Source organism: Zootermopsis nevadensis, unplaced genomic scaffold, assembly GCF_977971745.1.
Source record: "Zootermopsis nevadensis isolate Lab colony 2312 unplaced genomic scaffold, Znev_1.0 Znev_ptg000003l, whole genome shotgun sequence".
NCBI lineage: Eukaryota > Metazoa > Arthropoda > Insecta > Blattodea > Termopsidae > Zootermopsis > Zootermopsis nevadensis.
The window spans coordinates 3,287,235-3,314,503 of record NW_028259135.1 but is presented as its reverse complement, the minus strand read 5'-3'; the positions used below and the strand labels follow the sequence as shown (position 1 = coordinate 3,314,503).

Sequence of the window (27,269 nt, the reverse complement as noted above, 5' to 3'; positions counted from 1 at the left end):
TGTCTTCTGGGTTGTTGCGCTGTGTAGTCTGGTCGATGTCAACCAACGTTTCAGAGGTCATACCGCCTCCATCATCAGGGTGATGAATATGAAGATTTCTGTCTTCTGGGTTGTTGCGCTGTGTAGTCTGGTCGATGTCAACCAACGTTTCAGAGGTCATATTGTCTCCGTCATCAGGGCGATGAGTATGAAGATTTCTGTCTTCTGGGTTGTTGCGCTGTACAGTCTGGTCGATGTTAGCCAACGTTTCAGAGGTCATACTGCCTCAGTCATCAGGGCGATGAGTATGAAGATTTCTGTCTTCTGGGTTATTGCGCTGTGTAGTCTGGTCGATGTCAACCAACGTTTCGGAGGTAATACTGTCTCCGTCATCAGGGCGATGAGTATGAAGATTTCTGTCTTCTGGGTTGTTGCGCTGTGCAGTCTGGTCGATGTCAACCAACGTTTCGGAGGTCATACTGCCTCCGTCATCAGGGCGATGAGTATGAAGATTTCTGTCTTCTGGGTTGTTGCGCTGTGTAGTCTGGTAGATGTCCACAAACGTTTCAGAGGTCCTTACTGCCTCCATCATCAGGGCGTTCAAATCGTACACGATACACAATAAGATAACATAAATCTGAAGATGTGTGAATCAAATCATAAAGACCTTGAAGATTCAATACTCGTAACTAATGTTCGTTGAGGATAGCGTGACACCTTGTTTTAGTGGTACCTGACTTTACAAAGTATTTCCTATTAGTCATACCTCAGTTATCATTCCACTGTCCACATTAAGCGTAGTTCCAAACATCAGCGCTCCGAATCATTAGTTTCAGTCGCGTAGACTGACATTAACCGGCGTCGAAGAGACGTGAAATGTCTGAAGGTATTGCAGTCGTTATCACAAGTTTATAACTAGCAGGTATACAAAACCGTTGGCACAGCACAAATATCCGTAAATCCAATTCGCACGGCTAACAACACCTACAATCTGTGTCAAGACGTTGTTCACCAAAAATGACGATGTTCAACATCAGAGACGGTACCTTATTAGATTATTTAACGATGTTACCTCAACTACCAGGAACGAAAACATTTTGTATACCGATGAAATTACATACGTGTATTCAAAGGTATTTATTTCGAATTCTGATCTTGTTATCGGTCAACATAAAAGGTGTTTCTCTGTACGATGAGTCTGAAAATTGCTGTCTTCTGGGTTGTTGCGCCATGTAGTCTGGTTAAAGTTTACATTTTACAGCGTAAAGAACACCTAAAAACCTGAAGGGAGAAGAAATTTTGGGAAACCATTACTATTAAAATGGGTCTTAGAACAATAGGGTTTAAAGATGCAGAGTGGGTTCATCTTTCTCAAGTTTCAGGCTCTTGTAAACACGGTAATGGACCTTCTACGAGGTGCGATCGGAAAGTTACAAGACTGCGCGTATAAAAACCCGTACACTTATCTCAGGTATTAAATTCATCCATCACCCTCGAAGTAGTTCCCCTGGGAGTGAACACAACGATCCCAGCGCCGCTGCCAAGCCTGGAAGCATCCCTGGAAATCTTTCTTTGTCAGCCTGTCAAGCACCATCTGCGATTCTGCCTCAATCTCTTCTATCGTCTCAAATCTCCTTCCCTTTAGCTGAATTCTCATCTTTGGGGAGAGGAAGAAGTCACACGGAGCTTAGAAAGGAAGTTGGGGTCGGTTCTTGCAAGATTTTTGAGCTCCTGACAAACGAGAAGTCGATTCTGCTTCTGGTCCTCAGACAGGATGCGTCGCATGTGGAGTTCTTCCTTTAGAATCAGCTGACAGGTCCCATAGCCTATCCCAACAATGTCGCACAAGTCGTTGATGGTACGACGTCGATCTTCGTGAATGGCCTGCCGAATCTTCGTAACATTTTCGGGCGTTGTGCACGAAGATGGTCGTCCAGAACGCTCGTCATCATCGACAGAGGTTCGGCCATTTTTAAAACGTGAATGCCACACAAAAGTTTGTGCACGACCCATTGCAGACTCCCCAAATGCTTGCTTTAGCATTTCATAGGTTTCCGTATCCGTTTTGGCGAGTCTTTAGCAAAATTTGATACACACGCCATTCCGAAATCGCAGGAGGGTCGGTGTAATGCACTACCAAAACGCCCGTAACTAAGAAACAAATGCTAATTCGATGATGCCGGCTGGCACACTGATTCACTATGAATGTAGGCCGCACCCCCTAGCGGCAGAAGCTCGTACTACATCCGGTTCGCCCTCTATTGACACAGTCTTGAAACTTTCCGATCGCACCTCGTATAAAATGCAGATATATTCTTCACCAGCTGAACGACTATTAGCTTTTAATGAAGGATATTGATACACGAAGATACGTATTTAAGCTGGTGGTAGATATATCTACGTACTGCTTTAAAGTCAAAACCAATGAATCAGAAAAGGTTCGGTACCACGGACTATGGTTGTAATGCCAAGCTAGGCACCTATGCCCCTTTTTCTGTGAGTTCTCGACATATTTTTGCCCACAGTTTTTCAGTACTTTATTCAGACGAAAACTTATTCGCTGGCGAATATATTAGCATATGTTCTGTGTGAGTTTGTGATAGAACTTAGACAACGCGAAAGAAATATTCATGTCCGTACGTAAGCTTGTTGTTTTTTTGCGGGGGGAGGGGGGTGTATGCTGTTATGCTGGATGGAAATTTTCCGCTCTGAAGAAAAAGTAGACGATTTGGTTGAGCAGAAAATTGCTAAATATGAAAAACAACGTGGTCTCTAACGTTATGTGTTCCGACGGTTCGGAATAACAGCTACTACACAAATCCTGTCAATGTAATAGGCCTACAAATCTAAACATCAAAATCTATTTAAGAATTTCGGGTCTCACGGCGGCGATTATGAAGATAAGCGTCTTCTGGGATGTTTCGCTGTATAGTCTGATAGATAATGACTTTACCATTCAGAAGCGCTTACCAGATCAATCATCATAAATCGTAAGGGATAATGGAGGCCATAAGCACCTCTGAATGTCAATCAATTTCTACGGGATTAAACGCCATTATATCCTAGAAGAAAATAATCTTAAAAATCTATTTAATTGTCTTGTTGTCAATATTAACCTCTCATCTGGACCTTCATCTTGTACCTAGCTTACTTGCAGCAGACTTCCCCGTTAAAATACACACACATTTCTTGTTTGTTTTTTTCAAAAGTGATTCATAAAATTCGTCTAGATTTAATTATATTAATAACGTGGAAACTCAGCAGAATTTTGAATATGTTTATAAGAAAATGTAAAATGAAGATTTAAAAGGATCATTTACTCAAAACACAAGGCTATTCTCTGATGGATGGATTGTCTTCAAGAGATTCAAAATGAAACTGAAAAGGTCCGTTCTTTAAATTCAAAGGAATGCACAATTATTTTTTGGCAAACAAATAAAGCTTATTTACTCTCTACGTACATGCGTGTAAAAATAATCGGACATAATCTAGATGCAGGGCAGTCACAGGAGCTTAAGCAACACTTCATTCGTGATTTTCTCTAAATCAATTATAAAAATATGTATAAATATTTTATTCTGCACAGCAGGTGTAATATGTAAACTATTATCTCTCGACTAGATTTTTGGCCATATACACATACAGGAATTTGAAGTTACCATAAAATATACTCTAAAAGCTTTACGGGACACCCGTTACAGTAAACATAATACGAGGCGCGTCCCAAAAGTAAGTTTCCCACTCGTCCCACAGCTAGCAAACCTTATATTGAGCGAAGCGACTGTGCGTACGTGATAGAGCAATGACGTAGCATGGCGCATGCACTAACGGCACTTCCCGCGTTCTCACAGTAGCATCGTTGCAGCTGTTGAAGATGGAGGTTCTTATTCCAGCTCCCGCCGACTGTGAAGTGCGGTCAGTGATAACGCTAGGCCGCACACGGCTCGACGGACAGCAAGTCTCCTGCAGGAGTTCAGCTGGGAGGTGTTTAATCATTCACCCTCGCTCCCAGTGATTTCCATCTTTTCCTACACCTCAAGAAATTCCTGTCCGGTCAGCGTCAGCGTTTTGAGCATGACAGAGAGGCGGAGATGGTTGTCACACAGTGGTTCCAATCCCAGGCGGCAGACTTCTACGACACAGGTATTCAAAAGTTGGTCCCACGGTATGACAAATGCCTCAATTCCGGTGGCGAATATGTTGAAAAATAGCTGGACACTTGCTGTATCTGTTGCAATAAATATTTCCATGAAATTGTGTTTTGTTTCTGTAAACGGCCCCAGGGAAACTTACTTTAAGGACGAGCCTCGTATCTTTGTAAATTTGCATGGTAAAGCTCTATACCCACTTTTCGCTGATGTGATGACAACGGATGCTTTATGCAGTAGATGATAATTATTTCAGTTTGTAATCAAAATCCATACCCACCATTTAAACATATTTCCGTAACTAGTTCCATACTAATTGCACTGTCTCTTATTAAACTAACGAATTTCGAAGCTACATAAACCAGACCTGTCTCAATGGAACCGAAAGTACAATTTTTGGATCGTTACATAATACATTCCAATTAACGCTTTGTTGCTTGCATGTGAAAGGGTAGGATCCTAACCTCCACCCCTCACTATCTCTTCTGCCAAATTATGAGGTTTAATTACCATCCCCACTGTTTGCTTCTGTTCTTAGACGGTAAACTGCAGAGAATTCAAATTTCACACGTCTTTGAGTTTATAGGCCGACGTATGTGTGCAGAATTCGCAGTAATACAATTATGGATCCAGGCGTTTGGAACGTTACAGTGCATAGAATGGGAGATAGTTTATATCTGGGTTTGGGAGATAAGTAAGAGAGTAAATTCTGTCTTTACAAATTTCTAAGAGTTATCTCTCGTTCCTGAAACGTATGTTATAGAACTAAACAGAAAAATCTATATTAAGAATTTATTTCTCTATCGTACGTAATGGAGAAAATCTATACGTATCAGTGCGTAAGGTTTATCTGTCGTTCCTAAAAAAAAACAAAAAAAAAACAATCACTGTTAGTAAACACGAAAATTTCTACTTATGTATTAGATTTATCTTTCGTTCTTGAGCAATGATGAAGATAAATATATTTTTAAACCTTACTTCCCGTTATTTGGACACAGAAAATCTATGTCTAGGATTTCTCTCCTTCTTGAGAGACACATTATAAAAAAAGAAAGCTGTGTCTAATATTTCCCTCTCGTTTGCAGAACGATAAGTGACGCACATAATCTTTAGTAATGCTCATTAATATATAATAAGAATGGAACTTTATACTCCAATTTGCGGACTGTGTGTTCACAAAAAGGTAACTAACCAATAAAAAAGACCTTTTGACTTATATATTCCTTTACCTCCATACTCCAGACGGCAATGCTTAATCTATAAATGCCTTATAAATGTATAAATAAATTCAAATCTGAGTAGTTAGCATTCCTGCTTCGTACTATGGAGATACCGGGTTCAAATCTCGACGTACAGGCCCGCCTATCATAGCTATCTCTTTTCTGGTACTTGTCCTCAGCCTCTCAACGGAAATGCCAGGATAGTGCTTTTAATTAGACTATGAACTATCTTAAAATATATAATAAAATTCAGGTCAATACACAAACTTTATTTAGATGTTAAAATTTAAAATTTGCGCAATTCATCGCTACAACGTTGTAGCGATGAATTGCGCAAATTTTAAATTTTAAATGTTAACATCTAAATAAAGTTTGTGTATTGACCTGAATTTTATTATATATTTTAATTATAAAACACAAACATGACGCATTTAAAACTATGAACTATCTCTTCCATATTATTCCAAATTCAATATTCATTTAGCCTATTCATCTTACAATTCGACGTTAAATAGTCTGAGACGAGACCGTCGTTAAATGAACCACAAATACAAAATCGGTGTCCTTTTGGAAACAAATCTGGAACACCACATCTTTCGCGTAAAAGAAGAACACATTTACAGAATACTGCAAGTCACAAACCACACAACTATCACATCTTTTTATCGTCCATCGCCATTATTTTCCTTTAACAGCGTCATATCTCTCCCCTCAGACAAATGAAATACGATAATCGCAATAATAGGTTCATAAACCTCTTTAGAGATCTCCGAGCAGGAGGAACATCTGCTATTAAGTCACGAAGCAGAATTTTCAACCAAACTCCTTCCCGTCTCTTTCAGACACACCAAATTTTTTCCCGCTTTTCTATAGAAAAATCCCCACGCACGCACTAGCAATAGGACGTCTCCGTTGAACGGGCGGCTCTTCCGTGTCCTTATTGAATCACCATCCCTGGTGTCCTCCCACGGGACTCCTTCAGTCAAACATTCAAAGTTTGTCCTACGTTATGGTCCTCACTCAGACGTTATTTTGTGAGAGGCTTTCAGTCGCAAGCGGCAATGGTTCCAATGCCCCTGGGTCTGGGTTTGATTCGCAGAGGAGACCTAGCGTCTTCCTCTGATGCTCACTTTTCGAGATAGAAGCTTTCGATTCACCAACATGTATGGATTAAAAGGTGTAAGCAACGCCTGTGATCATAATACACCGAAGACGGACATTTACGAAACATGAAGCATATTTGACAGGTGATTGGATCACTGACCTAAATACTGTTAAAATACGACAGAAACTGGCACAAAGGAATAATAATAATAATATTTTTAAGAGAAGAAATTATAGGCTATAACAGACAAATAGTTCGGCAAGACAGAACGAACAACAAACAAAACAAAAAAACTAAAATAATTATAACAATATAAAGACAATAAAAAGGTAGGAAACGCAATGACGAATATTTAAACGGATAACAATAATTCAAAAATATAAACAAAACATAATTAAATGTAAACGTATCTTAATGCATGAGATGGTAAAGTTGCGTCATATTGTGATATAATAAGTATATATTAAATCTTGTCCGTCTAATCACAATAATTCTTATTAAATATTAAAATATTACAATAATTAACATTTAAAATATTTAAAATATTAAATGATGTTCTTTATCGAAATATTCGATTTACATTAGACCATCATTTTTCTAATCTAAATCGAATATTTCGATAAAGAACATCATTTAATATTTTAAATATTTTAAAATGTTAATTATTGTAATATTTTAATATTTAATAAGAATTTATTGTGATTAGACGGACAAGATTTAAATAATATATATCTTAATGCAACGAAACAACTTCATGTGAAGGAAATACCAAAAAGAAGTAGTGTCCTACGTCTTTTATGACAGTATTGCACTGCTCTGGTATCTTTGTATGATCCGTTGGCTCTGATGATAGACATTTGTCTTAAAAGCGAGGAGACTGATGGTGATCTGCTACAGATCAAAACGCGTCTGCCCAGTGCAAGTTATGTCTTGTTGGTGTAAGCGTAATAAAAACTAGTTTTTAATTTCTGGTAGTCAAACAGAGACACTCTACAATGGGTGAAAATTATTTGAAAATCTGAAAAACTTCCCTGTTTTATTTTACATAATCTTAGAATTCATTACCGTCCTCACGAAAACCCAGAATTATATTCTACCCTGAACCAATCACATTCATTTCACACCTTTCCGCCAACATCTTAAATTTATTTTAATGTTATCATTCATTCTACACATATTAATAAAATACACAATTTAGTTTGACAGCTATTCATGAGATGATAAAGTTGCGTCATATTGTGATAAATATATATTTGTTTAAATCTTGTCAGTCTAATCACAATAAAATTCCTATTAAAAATATTAAAATATTACCATAATTAACATTTAAATATTTAAAATATATTAAATGATATTCTCTATCGAAATGTTCGATTTACATTAGAACATCACTTTTTTACACGACATGTTTCAGTTCTATAAGAACCATCTTCAGGTGTATAAAATTATATAAACTTGAATATATTTTCTTAAATGCAACTTTTTTAGTCAGATGTTCATCAGATTCCATATTGTATTTTTTTTAATAATCGTATTCGAAGAACAACTTCGAATACGATTATTAAAAAAAATACAATAGAATCTGGAAGAAAACATTATATGGAATCTGATAAACATCTGACTAAAAAAGTTGCATTTAAGAAAATATATTCAAGTTTATATAATTTTATACACCTGAAGATGGTTCTTATAGAACTGAAACATGTCGTGTAAAAAAGTGATGTTCTAATGCAAATCGAACATTTCGATAGAGAACATCATTTTAATATATTTTAAATATTTAAATGTTAATTATGGTAATATTTTAATATTTTTAATAGGAATTTTATTGTGATTAGACTGACAAGATTTAAACAAAAATACACAACTTAAAATATACAACTTCCTATAATATCCTCCTCTCAGCATTTTGTATGCGCTTTTCGATTTATTCACATTAATTTTAGAGTACGTACGAATGCTATGGAAGTGTTGCTCAACTTTGTTCGATTTCGATCTGGCCCATTGTGGCAAGTTTCTTGCCCTCGATCGTGTTCTGAAATCGTTCAAACCAAGCAGTTTAATTAAACTTGTGGTCCCGGATGCAGTCTTATGGTCGCCTGTGGGTAATGAACGTGCGAAACTATTATCTTGAAACTTACTGGCCATATATAAGTTACATCCTTAATGAAAATCAATATTCCTTTAATTTGCGATCAAGACCTGAACAACAGAATTCTGTAATGTTCAATTCATTGTCATTGTTTATTAAAAATCCACTGCTCTTTTCGACCTAAACTGATCATCTTCAGGTGATTCTCTTTAATTGTTCGAAACTAATACATATCACTGATAATTTTTATTCCTTTGTTACCAGATTAATAATTTCTCACACAAACAGCTTATGGACTACGTACTTCATCCCCTCTTCCAGGGACGTTAAACAGAGTATGTGACTAAATACGCTGTGTGTCCCTTAAAATAATTCAGTTTTAATATAAATATCGAATCAATTGAGGTACCTTATTATGTATTCTTTACATTTCTGCTTTTAAAAAAAACTGACATAATTCAAATTATGATCAAGGATTTTCGTAACGTATTAGACACTTAGAAACCAAAGTTCTACTTATTAATAGACAGGGTGGAAATAATTTCAGGAGTTTGAATAAATTCGATTTTCTTGTTATCATACTACAAGAACGAAGATGAAGTAACAGGAAGCTTGGGAAAATTACATAATGAGGAGTTCCATAATTTGTACTCTTTACCAAATTTTATTTGGGTGGTCAAATCACTGAGTTTATATGGGCGATGAAAAATTCATACAAAATTCTGGTTAAAAAATGTGAAACAAATAGATCACTTGGAAGATTCAAGAGTCGACGAAATAACAATATTAAAATGGATCCTAGGCAAGCAGAATGTGAAGATGTGGATTGGATTCATCTGGCCCAGGATAAGTTCAAGCGGCGGGTTCTTGCTGAAATTGTAATGAACTTTCGGGTACCGTAAAATGCTGGGAGTTTCTTTACTGGTTGAAAGCAATTATAAGCTTCTGAAATACACTGCCACATGGGGTTCTTTAGTTAGTAAACTTGTTAGTGACAGGGAATAGATCAACAGGACCGGTTCCGACTCTTATCATTGGTCGGATATTTTTCTTTCGGGGCTCACTCCTTCCCCCCCTTCCCATAGGGTTCATACCGCAGTGGAGAGACATTCCCGCAAATGTTGGTGACGCGGTTAACTTTTTCAAAACATTTCATGGACAAACATAGAATCAGAATGCTCAATGACTTTTCCTTTCACTAATCAGACTAAAAGCGGTTTTTATATTTTAATGGAATTCTTTAGAGACATGGTAGATTTAAATTAAAAAAGGAATGTTATCAGTTTCAGGGAAATCGAAAACATTCCGTGACACGAGACCTGGAACCTCTAAACCCTTAACCCTTACAATCCTTTCCTCCGACGGGTTAGTAGGTGAAACTATCTGGAAAATGTTAACGATGTCAATGATGGACTGGGTAATTAAACATAAAGTTCTAATTAAAAAAAATAAAATACATATATCGGTATATTAACAAATTAGTAAGCCTAACAAACAAATCCGTATGGTCACTGTGCCTACGTGCCTTTATGTCTCCTTAACATTTCTCAATAAAGTGGTATGTTCGTGGAATTCGCGTCAATGAGAGGTTCTGCACTTATTGCATAATCGATAATACCGATAATCGATAGGTCCTAACGTTCAGGCGTGACACTACTGCCACCTAACAAGGATTCTTAATGCTTAAATATCGTGTGGTAAATTATCTTCGTGAAATACTCGATTTATTAACGATCGTATCTAATCTACAAATTTGTTAAACATGTCTACAAATGTTATATTGTAAGTCTAGTTTTCTCGTTCCCTTATGTCTCAATTTTCCTTTTTTATGCTTTAAAATTTACGAAAATGCAGATTTATAAACTTCGAAAGTATATCAGACGACTTTAAGTTTATGAGAATTTATACTAATTAACGAATACTGTACACAGAAATACTTTCACTTGTATAATTATTAATTTGCATTTCCTGTTATCTTCCATATGTACATGGAATGAATCAAAAGAATAATTAAGTTCTTCCGAAAACTTTTCGTTTCACGTCCATACGCGTTAATTTGTTTATATCTTCACGAAGACCCTGACGACCTCTTCATGCTCGCCGCCCTGAGAACCTCGTATCTCTCACTCAAGTTTTGTCCATACGTACTCAATGTCGCTTCCACGGTTGATGGACTCACGTCTCATCTAAATACCAATCTCGTCCCTTACTCTGAGTAGCATTTCTGCATCGACACTCATTACCGCATCAGTGATTCTGTCTCGCGGTTTCCGTATGGATTGTAGCAGAGAAGGAACATAAACTTCGTCCTTGGTGCAGCCCCAGAATTGCAAGGCAGAATCCGTGATGTGGTAATGAGTAGCGATGGAGATACGCTACTCAGTGTGTGGGACAAGATTGGTCTTCAGATGAGACGTGCGTTGCATCTCTCACGAAGGCCACATATGGACAAAAACATGACTAATGGGTCACTGTCGTCGAGTAATAAGTTTCTCATGTGACCTGAATAAAAGTTATAAAGCTTTTAAATTGTACTTTAATGTTAGGTCATTCTGTATATTGCTTGTTGGTTTTGTATGGTACACCAGAAGGTTATAAAAGCAACAGAAAAGGACAAAACACGCTGAAAACTTTAAAATTTTCTTGTACATACGAGGTGCTATCGGAAAGTTTCCAGACTGCGCGTATAAAAATAAACCCGTACACTTATCTCAGGTATTAAATTCATCCATCACCCTCGAAGTAGTTCCCCTGGGAGTGAACACAACGATCCCAGCGCCGCTGCCAAGCCTGGAAGCATCCCTGGAAATCTTTCTTTGTCAGCCTGTCAAGCACCATCTGCGATTCTGCCTCAATCTCTTCTATCGTCTCAAATCTCCTTCCCTTTAGCTGAATTTTCATCTTTGGGAAGAGGAAGAAGTCACACGGAGCTTAGAAAGGAAGTTGGGGTCGGTTCTTGCAAGATCTTTGAGCTCCTGACAAACGAGAAGTCGATTCTGCTTCTGGTCCTCAGACAGGATGCGTCGCATGTGGAGTTCTTCCTTTAGAATCAGCTGACAGGTCCCATAGCCTATCCCAACAATGTCGCACAAGTCGTTGATGGTACGACGTCGATCTTCGTGAATGGCCTGCCGAATCTTCGTAACATTTTCGGGCGTTGTGCTCGAAGATGGTCGTCCAGAACGCTCGTCATCATCGACAGAGGTTCGGCCATTTTTAAAACGTGAATGCCAAACACAAGTTTGTGCACGACCCATTGCGGACTCCCCAAATGCTTGCTTTAGCATTTCATAGGTTTCCGTAGCCGTTTTGGCGAGTCTTTGGCAAGAGATTCAGGCAGAATCGCAGATGGTGCTTGACAGGCTGACAAAGAAAGATTTCCAGGGATGCTTCCAGGCTTGGCAGCGGCGCTGAGATCGTTGTGTTCACTCCCAGGGGAACTACTTCGAGGGTGATGGAAGAATTTAATACCTGAGATAAGTGTACGGGTTTTTATACGCGCAGTCTTGAAACCTTCCGATCGCACCTCGTACAGGTGAGTCTTTGTGCGCGGTTTCACTGTCCGGGTTTTTTCAAATCCGTGGTTTTATTTAAATCTCATGAGCGACATTAGTATCCTATCTGTGACCAAAACTTTAAGGCCTAAGACGTTTAAACTTTCTCTAGGCGTATCAGGGAATGTAGTGCAGATTTCCTAAACATCAAAGAATTCTGGCGCCAGTTTAACATTAAAATGGCGATCGTTATAAGCTTGCCGTTTAACGCGTTTCAGATATACGCGGCCGTTTGCAGGAACTCCACCCCCGTGTATAACGAGGTACACCTATTGTGTTGAACAGTTAGTTCAGTGGCGTGACACTGCTTTCATTTGTGCAATGTGATTATGACTTGTTGCTTACACAAATGACAAATGAAGATTGCTTACGAAATGAAACTGTTACAACTGACAAATGCAAACAAAATCAATCCCGGAGTTATTATTTCTTTGTGAAACATTATTTCACTTTCATTATGATCTCTCTTTCCCCTGTCTCTCTCTCTCTCTCTCTCTCTTCTTAATCTACCTTGTCGACCTTCACAAGTCCAATGCACATTCAAACCAAATTTTTTTTATAAATGTTAACTCAGCTTAAAGAAATGAAATAGCTTATCGGTTACTTCATTTCGTACGTTCCTTTCGTAACTTTAAAAAGTCTGACCCCGCTCGATTCAAAATATATTTGCGAGCATGATCACGGACATAAAGAATATGTTCTCATGAAATTTGTGAGACGATATTTTGATAGGACACAAAACTTTTGTAAAGACAAATATTTGTACAAAGTAAAAATAACAACACCGCGGGGTCTGTAACTAAACGGTTCGTAACAAACGAGACATTTCAACGTCAATGTGAACGGAGATAAAAACGAACAAAATACAGGCAATGGTTCAACACTCTGAGCTTTGAGAGATGACAGCACCGGCTGGCATATCACATATCGTTACCAAGATGGTTTGTCGTTTTACTCAGATTTTCCATACGAATTCCATTATAATATTTTATCAAGATCTATATCTTATTTCATCCAAGACTTAACCTATTATCGTATTCCTGTCCTTTGTCAGAAAATAAGCCTAAGCCGCTTGCTATATGTAAAAACTGCTTTCAAGATTACGAATATTGCGTGAATGTCGTGTTTAAATGAAGCAATTTTTTCGTATTAAGGAACAGATTTTCGACAGATGTATTCAATTAAACGTGGAGAGTAAAATTCTCATGCGTCAGGTTTTACATAAGTAGGCAAGAGGGCTGGTGTATTTATTTATTTAGTGTTCTGTCTGACGACAGGTCCATATGAACAGGTCCTTCCATCCTTTTCTCGGACTGGGACCTGTTCATATACGTTCTTGGCAGATGATCCAGAAGTGGTTTGCCATTGCCTTCTTCTGTGTGTAAATGGAGTAATTGTTGGGATGCCACGGAGGAAAACTCCGTGTTGCCTAGACCACGGCCTTGCCCAACACAAGTTATAAATTCGAACCCGAGACCCCAGGATTACAAGGCCAGCGTTCTAACCGCTAGACCACCTCATCTTATTATTATTTAGTGTTCTGTCTGACGACAGGTCCATATGAACAGGATCCTTCCATCCTTTTCTCTTCTCGGACTGGGACCTGTTCATATACGTTCTTGGCAGATGATCCAGAAGTGGTTTGCCATTGCCTTCTTCTGTGTGTGAATGGAGTAATTGTTGGGATGCCACGGAGGAAAACTCCGTGTTGCCTAGACCACGGCCTTGCTCAACACAAGTTATAAATCTGAGCGCCACCGGTAATTGAACCCGGGACCCCAGGCTTACAAGGCTAGTGTTCTGACCGCTAGACCACCTCATCTTATTATTATTTAGTGTTCTGTCTGACGGCAGGTCCATATGAACAGGATCCTTCCATCCTTTTCTCTTCTCGGACTGGGACCTGTTCATATACGTTCTTGGCAGATGATCCAGAAGTGGTTTGCCATTGCCTTCTTCTGTGTGTGAATGGAGTAATTGTTGGGATGCCACGGAGGAAAACTCCGTGTTGCCTAGACCACGGCCTTGCTCAACACAAGTTATAAATCTGAGCGCCACCGGTAATTGAACCCGAGACCCCAGGATTACAAGGTCAGCGTTCTGACCGCTAGACCACCGTGGTGTATAAAGTATTAAGTTACTTCTATCGTGGCACGACGTTGCCAAAACCCATGCGTGCGATATGAACATTGGAAGTGTACAAAGAATTATCAGCGAAATTTGTATCTCCCTCTCCCCCTCTCTGCTCGCCATTCGCCGTTATTCATGTCGGTCGCATTAAAACTAGACTGCTGCTTGCTTTGCATTTCATTTGTACCCAGTTCAATTACCGAACAGCAAACCGGCTTTTTCCGTATAAATCAATCCACGTGGCAAATGTCGGTCCCTTATGTAAGGACATGAATATTTCCACAGCTTTCTACGACATTCATAAACAGTCTGGAATGTAATTCTAACGCGCAATACCTTCTAACGTTCAATAAAATCTTCTCCGGCAATCAGCCACGTTAACTGGTTACCGTAGTAAACCGACGTTTCGGGAACCAACTCCGTCCCCATCATCAGGGTTCTGATGTGACTGGATACCTCGGAAGTCGCCTGTGTTACACAGTATTCATTCACATCAGAACCTTGATGATGGGGACAGAGTTGGTTCCCGAAACGTCGGTTTACTACGGTAACCAGTTAACGCGGCTGATTGCCTGAAAAGATTTTATTGATTGTTTGTGTTCTAGGATTTGAGACTTTCGCGGCGACTACAATCAAATAATCTTCTTGGGCAATCTGTCGCGTCAACTGGTTACCGTAGTAAACCGACGTTTCAGGAACCAACTTTGTCCCCTTCATCAGGGTTCTGATGTGACTGGATACCTCGGAAGTCGCCTGTGTTATACAGTATCCAGTCACATCAGAACCTTGATGATGGAGACAGAGTTGGTTCCCGAAACGTCGGTTTCCTACGGTAATCAGTTAACGCGGCTGATTGCCCGAGAAGATTTTATTGATTGTACTCGCCGCTAAAGTCTCAAATCCTATACCTTCTAACGTTGACGCAACGTCGCTGAACGAACTATGAATTTGCCACATTTCTGATTCATTATGATTGTATAAATCATGATTACAGTGTGGTCATAGTTTCTGCAAACAATTGATTTATAGAATCTCGTAGGATGAATATATTTTGTGATGGTTCTGACCTTTAGTATAACAAGGCTAAGCTTCCTGTGTGTGACTACAACGTGGTAAGATAAACCATGTTTCCGGGTGTACAGAAGCTCAAACTACGAGTACATTTTCTCACGTAGGACGGATATAGAACGTATCGAAAGCTCGCTGTCTCTCCGTGTTGAAACAAAGATCGGCTGTAGCCTCGCTGAAATCCAAGGCATACATCTCAATAGAGGCGAGATCCCGCTGATGCGAGGGTCTCGAATTTTTCTCAATTGCTTTGAAAACGGACAATTTTACGAAAGTATCTTCGCTGTATCTTTAGTAGATGAAACACGAAGAATTCACGAATTAAAATATGTTATTTGATAAAAACAAAAGACATTGATATGATGATTTGTAAATCTATTCTCTCTTACACAATTTGCAGTCAGAGGACGTCCATAAAACTGAATTCGCCACCTTACATACCTCGCTGAGTGTTCCAGTTCCAAAAGAATTAAATTTGATGATATAGAAAAAAGTTAAACGATTTCGATATCTGAAGACTCAACGCCGATTCCGAATTGTTACTGCACTTTTGTGCCTCATTTTGCAAATTCTTTCCATAAACGAAAAACGCTATCAACTAGTAGTCTTGACCGTTGGGTTATTAGTTTATATAGCGACGCTGTCTCAACTGTTATGTTATACAGCGTCGAACGGAAACAAGACTTTGAATCTGCAACATTTTACTGGAGAGACCGAGTAAAACCACGTAAACAAAACTTCAGTCGGAACAGAAGCAGGGCTGTCAACCATTGAACCAGATACTCGGACGTCCTCCTTTGTCCTTTTCAAATGCAGTTTTCCAAGTTCACTGAAAAATGAACAGAACGTTTTTTTTTATTCCTGCCCTAGTTTTTACGATACCCATCCAAATTCCCTTGGTTGTAATAAATACCATATGATGAATAAATAAGGTCCCTTGCTCAAATTTCACACGTCCCGCTGTGTACTAATATATCATACAGACTGTTGACAGCTCAGTTATTATCGAACAAGACCATTTCGCTTTCAAATATCAACTAATATATATAATTACGTAATAATAGATTCAGAAAGAATAAAGACATCTTACTGAGTGTCTCTGTGTAGTGTTTAGGAAGAAATTATGATAGGCTCCATATCCCGGAGAACTGATATCCTCACAGATAGTAGTTATTGCTTCAATTATCTACCGGAAAAAGTTAAATGAAAGTAATTACTTTAAATAAACTTAACTCTTCATTTTACCCACACTTTATGTGTTCGGTGCGGTTCCTAGAATAAACAGCAATTATTTACTAAACAGCATTAAACAGTTACGCTTTGTAATGGTAAAGTGTATTAGGCCCAATTCGATTAACCTTGAGCACGAAGTTGTTGAAGTATTACAATAGCAGTCATTCATAATAATCTTCCCGTTTGAAGCTGTGTAACCTGTGAATTCATAAAACATGGCGAAATTAACCAAGAAGCAAATAAGATTAATTTTTCACTTGTCTCGAAACACTTGGTCTAGCAGACATTCCCTACTGCGCAGCATAAAACATCACAAGAGAAATGTCCACATCTGAAAGAACTCCTAACATTCCACTGCAATTTTAATGTACCCTAAGAATGAAAATGCACAACTGAGAAGGACTGATTCCACCTATTTCGTCACCTTTTTAGAAACACACTTTAGTTTAGGATCCACGTTCCCTATCCGAACTCGGTTTGGAGCTAATTATAACACACACAAATAAAGAAATTTCCAGAGAAGAAAACTTCCTGATCCAGATATGTCATAAGATAAAGAAACGACTAAGAAGGGGGGACATATCCTTCCTATTTCTACAAAAATCCGTTACACGGATTTCATATTTGAATTTTTTACTAGTATATACCAGCTATACTTTCAAAACCGACCCCCACTCCTTATAAAAGTGTAAACCTGTAAACAAATATTTTCCAAAGAGTTACTTTTCGAATTTTCATATTTTATCGATCCTGATTCTCATTTACTGTAAATACAAATCCGTCGTTTCAGAGTTAATCGTACTACAGCAGACTTAACAGAGCTAGAAAATATATTTTATTTGTATTCGTTGAACACGTATCTCCATGATGCAGAGTCCTTAAACAGTGACAGTCGCTTAGCTAGTCAAAAAATTCCCCCAGTTTTATGAAACCTGGAAGTTCGTTACCAGTCCCTATTCTCAATCAAAGGAACCAAGTCGCATCACCAAACCACTTTCAAGAGACCTCATTTAATATTATATTTCCGGTTAAGTCTACATAAGTATGATTTGAGGTTTTCACAGCCGTGAGTATGAAGATTTCTGTCTTCTGGGTTGTTGCGTCGTGTAGTCTGGTAGAAGTTTTCCGACGTTTTAAAGGTTCTTGCTGCCTCCATTATCAAGGCGATGGGCTTGATGATGGAAGCAGCAAGGACATCTGAAACGTCGGAAAACTTCTACCAGACTACACGACGCAACAACCCAGAAGACAGAAATCTTCCTTCCTATGCCTAGAAACTTCGATTGTTGACTTCAGTTCAAGCTGAACATCTATGCGCTATAATATTTATTATTTTAGTGTTCTGTCTGACGACAGGTCCATATGAACAGGATCCTTTCATCCTTTTCTCGGACTGGGACCTGTTCATATACGTTCTTTGCAGATGATCCAGAAGTGGTTTGCCATTGCCTTCTTCTGTGTGTGAATGGAGTAATTGTTGGGATGCCACGGAGGAAACCTCTGTGTTGCCTAGACCACGGCCTTGCCCAACACAAGTTATAAATTCGGGCACCGCCGGGAATCGAACCCGAAACCCCAGGATTACAAGGCCAGCGTTCTAACCGCTAGACCACCTCATCTTATTATTATTTAGTGTTCTGTCTGACGACAGGTCCATATGAACAGGATCCTTCCATCCTTTTCTCGGACTGGGACCTGTTCATATACGTTCTTGGCAGATGATCCAGAAGTGGTTTGCCGTTGCCTTCTTCTGTGTGTGAATGGAGTAATTGTTGGGATGCCACGGAGGAAAACTCCGTGTCGCCTAGACCAATATTAGGTTACCATTTTCTTTAGGACGGTTTGTAATACAGATCCGAGTTTCAGTTCGAATTTGAATAATACTCGTGTGACACTGACCAAAACAGAATTCGATTCACATTTTTGTTGGAGTTCTGCAAATCATTTCATTGCAATCCGCTCACAAGTTCCGTACATCAAACGTGCAGACAGACAGATAAGAAATTTTTCTGCGTTATACTGTAATTTACCCTCTGTGTATGAATAACTCTTAATCTTAATAAGACTTTAAATATACTTAATATATAACCAAGAGCATTTCAGTGTAGTACGAACGGAATAATTACATATCATTAAAATAGTTCACCTGCACTTTTGGGCTCAGCGGGTTTTTTTAACGCGGGGCTACACGAACAGACTTCAGTGCCTGAGAAAAGAATTTGCCCTCTCTCCTTCCACAGGACTTAAAAGTAGCGTTACATCATGATATACGAACATCACGCAGAAATAAATTTTCACTTACGTTCAATGTCGTGAAAAACAGTTTAAGACTTTCCCCCACAGGAACTGAAGAATTAATAAGCTAAGTTTTATGTCAGTTGTGAAATATCCTACTGATCCAAGCTCTTGATATACTTAGTCGATTTCTTGGGATTCAAAGAATAAGGCGTATTAAAATACAAGAAGACGTAAGAATTACAGATGATTTAAACGAGTTTCTCATTTCATTAAAAAAAATATTTTGACACGAGCTATTTAGGGTTTCTAAGGCATATTAAGATATATTTTTCAACATGATATTTCCTAAGATTATTTAAAAAGAAATTTTCTCTCACAAGTTTATTCCAGTCTATGCCAAAACGAATTGCTTTTTCCAAAAATCTCAAACTCTTAATCCCAGTCCCTTAACAAATTTAACACTAAATTCTCAGAATAAATGTTCACATTTATTGCAGTCCTTAACAAATTTCACAATCTTTAATACTTCTATGGAAGGCTGACTCTAAAAAAAATACAACTTACGATAGTCTGTAACACGTTTATCAAAATATCCTAAGCTAATGACAAAAATTATGTTACTCGAAGAACAATTCTATAAGGTTGTGTGTTTCTTCAGAAACTGACAGTCGCTCAGCTATTCAAGAAATTACCTGTCCTTTGTCCAAGACTAAGATTCATTACCGTGTTCACAACAGCCGATAACTGGACTCTGTCCAAGGACACGAATCTAGTCCTCACGCCGAAAACCACTTTTATGATAAGTTCAATGGCATCCTTCAATCCACACTATCCGAAAAAGAATATCTTTACTCAAATAGAAATTTATTTCGCTTTCCTTAAAGAAAAAACTCTATTTTAACAATTTCTCTAACATGTTTCCCAGCCTATATTGACCGAACATTTATTGTCAAAGAAGTAATTTCAACCCAGATAGCATTTATTCAAATGAAACGTGTCTCCGTTGTTACGACACGTTACCAGAAGAATTTACAAGCAACTTTAAACTTCTAAAACTGACTAAGGCCTTACCTTTCAGAGTTCTTCGGGATGAGTGAAACAAAAAGTGAGATAAATAAAGATAAATGCAGACTTTACGAAGCACAACCAACACACACGGTAAGTACCGCTAAGTTCCAGCACTGACTCTACACCGCGGTACCAAACGGCACGACTGACTGCCACTCACTCTATAAGCAATGTGCAACTCCGAGAGACGGCGTCGCGACGCATGCGCCGACCCTCGTACACATGACTTTACCATTAAAATTGCTGATGGTGGAGTGAGTGGAGTCATTTTATCAATAAAACTGGCACTACTTTTTTTTTGGTGTGTGTGTGTGTGTGGGAGGGGGGAGTGGTATGACTCACTCATCACGTTTATCGCGTTTCGTGATTCATTTGTAATCGCGAAATTACTGCGAGTTTCCGTAAACCAGTATTAACTTCGTTATGTCCGACTATCCGTCCCCTTGACCATATATATCATGGAGTACAACGGATTCTCATTAAATCTATTAGAAAGGATTTTCGGTCATTTTGAAACCTGAAACAGTTATTTCTGAACGTCATTGGCCAATATACGAGCACGTCTTCATCCCGTTACGAGGCAACACCAATTGTTCGCTCCAAATTTCCCTTCGACGACTCAGGTCACGCCTTCCTGTTGGCACATAAACGTTTGCGTCGAAGAGATATAAAATTATAGAAACTTTTTAATCGTGAGGAATAAAAACATGAAAAGAATTGGGGGTGGGGGGGGGAACCCTTTAATAAATAGGAAGACGGGGATGAACAAATATTTTATTTCTGGAATAAAACAATTGTCGCTCTGAAATTTTAAGTTTTTAAAGTAATTTATAAATTTTAAAAGAAATAGTTTTCATGGAATTTTAATCTGCGACGGGCCGATCCCTCGTCCAAGGAGTCCTACCGAATGCCCATAGATGAAGCCAACGAAAAGTTGGGACCCGCAGTGCTCAGGCACTTGAAGAACGGATCGTTCCCAGCGTCACAGTAATCTGAGTACATGCATACACACAAATTAACACCTACCTTAATCGCAGATAGGTTACTTCCAACAACTCGTTTGACTGAACTGGGAAAATTAAGCGTAAACAGTAAACTGGTAACAACAAAACAGTCTATCCAACTTGCTAATGAGAAAACCTATACAATTCCCAATATTCCCAATTTTACCTTCCACTTTATTACCTCCCAAAATTCCGGTATTTTTTTCCGGGAGAAATTTCTCTTTCCAACCTCGCATCTCTTCCTGTAAGGTTGGTATTGGTCTCAGCGGTGCATGCAGATGGCAATACACATATAATCGCAAACTATACCATCTTGTAAGATTTGAGGTTCTCACAGCGGTGAGTATGAAGATTTCTGTCTTCTGGGTTATTGCGCTGTGTAGTCTGGTCGATGTTAACCAACGTTTCAGAGGTCATACTGCCTCCGTCATCAGGGCGATGATCGCCCTGATGACGGAGGCAGTATGACCTCTGAAACGTTGGTTAACATCGACCAGACTACACAGCGCAATAACCCAGAAGACAGAAATCTTTATACCATCTTGATTTATATAGTGATCCAGTTTAAAAATAAAAACAATCTGTTGTATATAACGCAACGGATTGTCACAAGTGAAGTTCATATAATCACAAATCCTGAGGGACGTCATCTATAGAGGAGAGATCTTTCAGAAGACACTGCCCTTACTACAACACTTGGGCAAGGTTTCAGCGCCTCAAGATAAGGATTTCTGGCTGCGGGATTAAACCCCGACACAAAATTGCTATTGGCCAAGCCGAGATTTGAATCTACGGCCTCCCAAAACACGAAACACGAGTCACAAACACCCGACCGCGACGCTGGAAGAATATAACATTGTATCTGGTGTGGCAACGATGCCAAGGAAACCGATTAAGTCAAATCGAATACTCGAATGCATGTCCAGAGAGTAATCGATTCTCCCGCATATATTCAGATTACGTTTTGATATGCATTAACAGCGTTAGCATGACCTTCGACCATTGCATGCAAATCCACGAGGCTAGTTTTATAACCTGCCAGCATCTAACGAATTGTTTCCTACACTTTGGCGAGATCAACGTTTTTCTTACTTCAACAGACATCTGATCTTACTGCTGCAGAGTTTCGTGATGATATTCAGTCCCTCAAGACACATCACACTTCTATTTCTCTCCTATCTCCGTCTTTCTCTCACGGCAACTTCCATCCATATCTCTCCAGAATTACCTCTATTCTCCACGAAGAACAGATGTCATCAATGAATCGGTCATTCGCGTTCACTTTAATTCCTGGGATATAAGTTGATTTGAAAGACAACCATTTGTATTAAAAAATTGGTCAGTTTCGTTTCTTTTCAAGAGGGAAAAATTATGCTTTCTGCGTAAAATAAAGAACGCCTCATGGGAAAGAACGTCCATATGTTTTATACCCTAAACTCTGTGATGTATTCAATTCAATTTGTTCACGAGAGGTCTACATAAAAGTGATGGCGAATTTAATTGTATCCCAGGCTTGAATTTAAAACATTTTAAAGTGGTCACTCACTATATATATGTAACGCCTGTTACAGCTCTCACGAACTATGAATTTTTTCCCACAGAGAGTATTTGTGGGTTCGTGTGATTCCCGGGATAATCAACGGACATTTCCCTAAATATAAATAATCAGTTTATCTTCGAAATGGAGTCGCGAAGTGTTTTCGTTGAGGTAGGAACTGATTTTCAAAGTGTTAAGCGTCGTATTTAACGGGTTAATAATGGTAGAAATGTGTGGGTACTATCAATATCGTATTTCATATAACATAACCTATAATAATATATTATATTATTATATTATATTATTATATTATATTATTATATTATATTATTATATTATATTATATTATTATATTATATTATATAACATAACCTACACCACATCTAAAAAAAATAATTTCAAGTTCAAATTAAAGAGATAAAAGGTTTTAAAGTGTTTTCTACGCTAGTAGATGTGTAACTGTTATAAATGTCAGCAGATTTTCAACATCAGATTCTTATCTAGACGCATGCAAAATCGTGTTTGGAAAACTGAATTAACTACACGTGGCAATCATTTTTCGAAGCTAAGAGTCTCCGAGAAATTCCTGGTAGTTAATGAAATTCTAAAATTCCATTACCGTGTTGACAAAATTCCGACACTAAACCCACACCTTAGACACATGAATCAATCAACAGCCTTACATTATCACGTCTTCACATCTCGTTTCTTTAAGATCCAGTTTAATTTAATCCTCGAATCTACGTCTATTTCTTGTGATTGGTTTCTTTAATCAGCATACGTAGAAATATTTTGTACAGCCGATAAGTTGTAACACTCTGGATCACCTCCCACAACAAAGCGACTAAGGTAGCTCCGAGTCCAATTTCGATCCATCACCTTCTACGAATTAGTCAAGCGTATATTTTTCACAACCCGCCCATCCTTAATACGTCACAATTTACTAATTACATAAATAGATACAAGAGACACTCGTCTGTCCTTACCATGTTCATGACTCATTTCGTCATCATGATTACATACTGATTTCTTACACTGCCTTTCCTCGAACACTTACTAAAGTTTTATAATTATTTTATCATGGCAATTGGGGCCTTAATTCTAGTCTCTAAACCCCATTTTATCATGTTATAATCAGAATACCACAAGAATTAGTCCACACACACTGTGAACGGACTCATATAACGCGTTTGTAGCTGGCCGGGAAGTCACTGCCTTGTGAGGGGAGTTATTTTCGTTACGCGGAGGAAAGCAATGACCTTGGCAGTGTAGACGAATATTTAAAATTAATGCCTTGCAGAAAGCATGTCAAAGTTGCGACCCTGTTTGATATTTTATGGCGACAATCAAACTTTCGAATTATAAGTGACCCTAAATTCCCCATTTTTTTAAATAATTGTTAACTTTCATGCGTATAGCTACTTACGTATCATTGTTTTATAACTTGGATTAAAAGTGAATATATGTTTAAATAAAATTCACATTTATGTGGATAACAGAGGAATAAATATTGAATCTTTAGCTTGAGACCGGAATTAGTAAAAATTGGCGGTTATATTTAACCTACCAATATTATGGCTTCCGGAACAGACGCCCGTTTTTATACGCCCGGTAGCAGTCACTGTGTCTCAGATGTCTGCAGTACTACTAACCAATGACACAGACTGATACAGAGTCATATCATTAGGGCAGTGACTGATGTTAGCTGTAACGAGACGCGTTCAGAATTTCGCAACTGCAACTCTTGATAAAATGCCTAAATTTATTATTATCAACTTACTGAAAAGTGCCGATTTCTAAAACGGAATACATACACTATACACAGTTCAGATTATTTCTATTCCGTATTCGTGTAAGTTTTGTTTACTTAAACTGCCATAACCTGTCCCGAACGCAGTAAACCATTCTGTTGTTTACCTCTCCTGTTATATTAAACATCAGTTGTACATATTCCACACTGTACAGTTAATCTGTCCTCTGTCAACGTACATTAATTTGCAGCATAAATATAAACGACGCTAGACATGTGTAACAACATACCTGAACTTCTGTTTATCCTTGTAGATCAGAAGCCTAGCTAGAAACGAATATTATATTAGTATTAATAATGTTTTAAGTCACCTGTTGACACAGATGTAACGTTTGAAGACACTTCGAAACTAAGGCATTTTAAACACTGTTATGTCACTACCACACCAGTTGTAATATGTTCTTACGTTCATGAAATAACACACACGTTACCACTCTTTACCGCCATTATTGTCAACTTGTACTGTGATCTATGCTCACTTTGTGGCCGACGTTTGGCTCAGTACGACAGTTTGCCGTCAGAGGGGTGAGGTAACGCCTGACCATTTGCAATGTAAACGTGACAGTCACAAATATGACGTAAAGGGCCAGTTGTAGCGGGAGGAGAACTGCAGAGGATATAGCAGAATCAGTCAATACCTTTAGAATACGTTTCTTGGAATTTGTGATACAATAACACGACAGAGGTTGAGAGTAGTTGAATGCCGACGGACAGGGGTTTGGTTCCAAGCAAACACAGGAATTAGTGTCATTGTCACAAGGAAATTCAAGCCCGTTCAGTTGGTAAAATAGGTTAAAGCGGAAGGAATGGGAATCTTATTACTCATCTGGTCCCGTCGTTAAGAAAGCGCGCTGTCTTACCTACTTCCCAATGCACTGTCAAGTAGACGCTACCAAGTCCGTGGAGGTGTTCCATGAGTCTGTCCGTCCAGATACCTTAACCAGCTGACCGATTTTAATTAAATTAGGAAAGTCTTTCAGCCGGATACAAGCCTGAACTTTTGCGCGCCTCGAAAAAGCACGTGTTTGTTTGTGTTCATCCGTCTGTTAGTAAGTATTAGCGCCAAATCCACCCTGCCGATATGCATGAAACTGGTGGGGATAGTACATTTTATAAGTAAATTATTACGTGAGTTTGTTGTGGGGAAATTTTAAGGGGCAGTTCACTTAAAAATCTCAAACAATTTTCTGCCCTACACCAAATATTACCATGGTAAGCAAATGAAGAGTATGAGATGGGCAAGGCATATAGAAAGCATATAATAAGAAAAGTATATAATATTTTAACCGGGAAACTTGAAAAGACCTATTGGGGGTCCTGGTATTAAAATTCATCTTAGAGAAACGCTGTGAAAATATACGGACTGAATTCTGGATTACGACAGTGTCCGATGACTGCTTCTTGTGACCTTGGTGATGAGCCTTGGATCACGTGAAAGTCGGCAACTTCTGAAGGAAGATTCTACTTCATGGAATCAGTTCGTGAAATAGGATCTGAAGGAGGGAAAACAGATTTGATCTAGGTTTGAGTTCTGAACGTATTCGTGTCTACCTCGTTTCAAGTCTATGGGAGAGACGGATTTGTTTCTGTCCGATTCAATTGATTAAGACGGTGTGGCTCTTGCAGACGAGAATTCAATTACACCTCAGAAATAGCCTGTCACCCGCCCAAGTCTTCATTCATCATTTCCAATCCCTCTGCAAATAATTCCATCTCTAGAGCGAGAAGACATGCCTTCACTCCCTTTCACAGATCGTAATGAGACGTTGCTATCCTTGGGCAAAAATCCTTGTTACATGTTTCTGAAGAAACAAGTGTTAAAGGCTTTATAAAAATGTATATACGAGGCGCGTCCCAAAAGTAAGTTTCCCACTCGTTCCACAGCTAGCAAACCTTATATTGCGCGAAGCGACTGTGCATACGTGATAGAGAAATGACGTAGCATGGCGCATGCACTAACGGTACTTCCCGCGTTCTCACAGTAGCATCGTTGCAGCTGTTGAAGATGGAGGTTCTTATTCCAGCTCCCGCCGACTGTGAAGTGCGGTCAGTGATAACGCTAGGCCGCACACGGCTCGACGGACAGCAAGTCTCCTGCAGGAGTTCAGCTGGGAGGTGTTTAATCATTCACCCTACAGCCCGGACCTCGCTCCCAGTGATTTCCATCTTTTCCTATACCTCAAGAAATTCCTGTCCGGTCAGCGTCAGAGTTTTGAGAATGACAGAGAGGCGGAGATGGTTGTCACACAGTGGTCCCAATCCCAGGCGGCAGACTTCTACGACACAGGTATTCAAAAGTTGGTCCCACGGTATGACAAATGTCTCAATTCCGGTGGCGAATATGTTTAAAAATAGCTGGACACTTGCTGTATCTGTTGCAATAAATATTTCCATGAAATTGTGTTTTGTTTCTGTAAACGGCCCCAGGGAAACTTACTTTTGGGACGCGCCTCGTATAAGATAAACTTTTTATTTATTCTGAGATTATTTAGTGATGATATTTCGAATGGAGAACCTAGGCTGTATACAAAATCGAATGAAATGTCTGAATAATATCTTAGCTCCTACGAAAGAAATACAGACAGGCAGACATGGATGATTGAAGTGGTTGCAACGCAGGGTGTGGGGTACATAACGGCGATGGTTAACCCTACAAGGAACAAAATTTTCAGAAGAAAACCTCAGTTCAATGTACGCTTCTAGACATTAACCAGAAAAAAAAACTTTCGTATTTGATTTGTAGAAGAGGAAAATGTATTAGACGCGAGAGAAAGCTTACGAAAGATAATTCTATTTGGAATAAGGCTGGTGAAGAGCTTTGAAACTCGTACTAACGTAGAAGCTATAGTCTCGTTCCAGAGACCATAGCCATTAACAAAAGTTTGTTGGAAACAACTTCTGAAGATAGTTGGAAACATTCTGTTGAAACGCTGTATTTTAATGACACCAGCTCAAAGCACTCGTTCTACAGAGAGTCTAAGCCTAAATGTCCAAAGTACAGCGTTACACATCACGAATCAAATAAGATTAAATTAGAAATCTAGAAGTGTGTACTTAATTGAGCATTATGAGACAGTTTGCAA

The 27,269-nt window shown here is 38.7% G+C and overlaps 1 protein-coding gene across 4 annotated transcripts in view; it reads right to left on the bottom strand.

Annotated features, from left to right (window-relative positions):
* LOC110840995 (CCN family member 2) overlaps nt 1-27,269 on the bottom strand; it is a 230,268-nt gene that overhangs the window by 160,386 nt on the left and 42,613 nt on the right. Inside the window, exons 1-2 of one of the 4 annotated variants that reach the window (XM_087361325.1) lie at nt 19,839-20,014; nt 8,408-8,487 (exon numbers count right to left, since the gene is read on the bottom strand). The exons of 1 other annotated variant lie outside the window; for it this stretch is intronic. The gene's annotated coding sequence lies outside the window, so the exon portion shown is untranslated. Of the gene's footprint in view, nt 1-8,407; nt 8,488-19,838; nt 20,015-24,416; nt 24,634-27,269 lie in introns of those variants that run through there. 2 more of the 4 variants (XM_087361321.1, XM_087361309.1) reach the window with 2 other exon arrangements.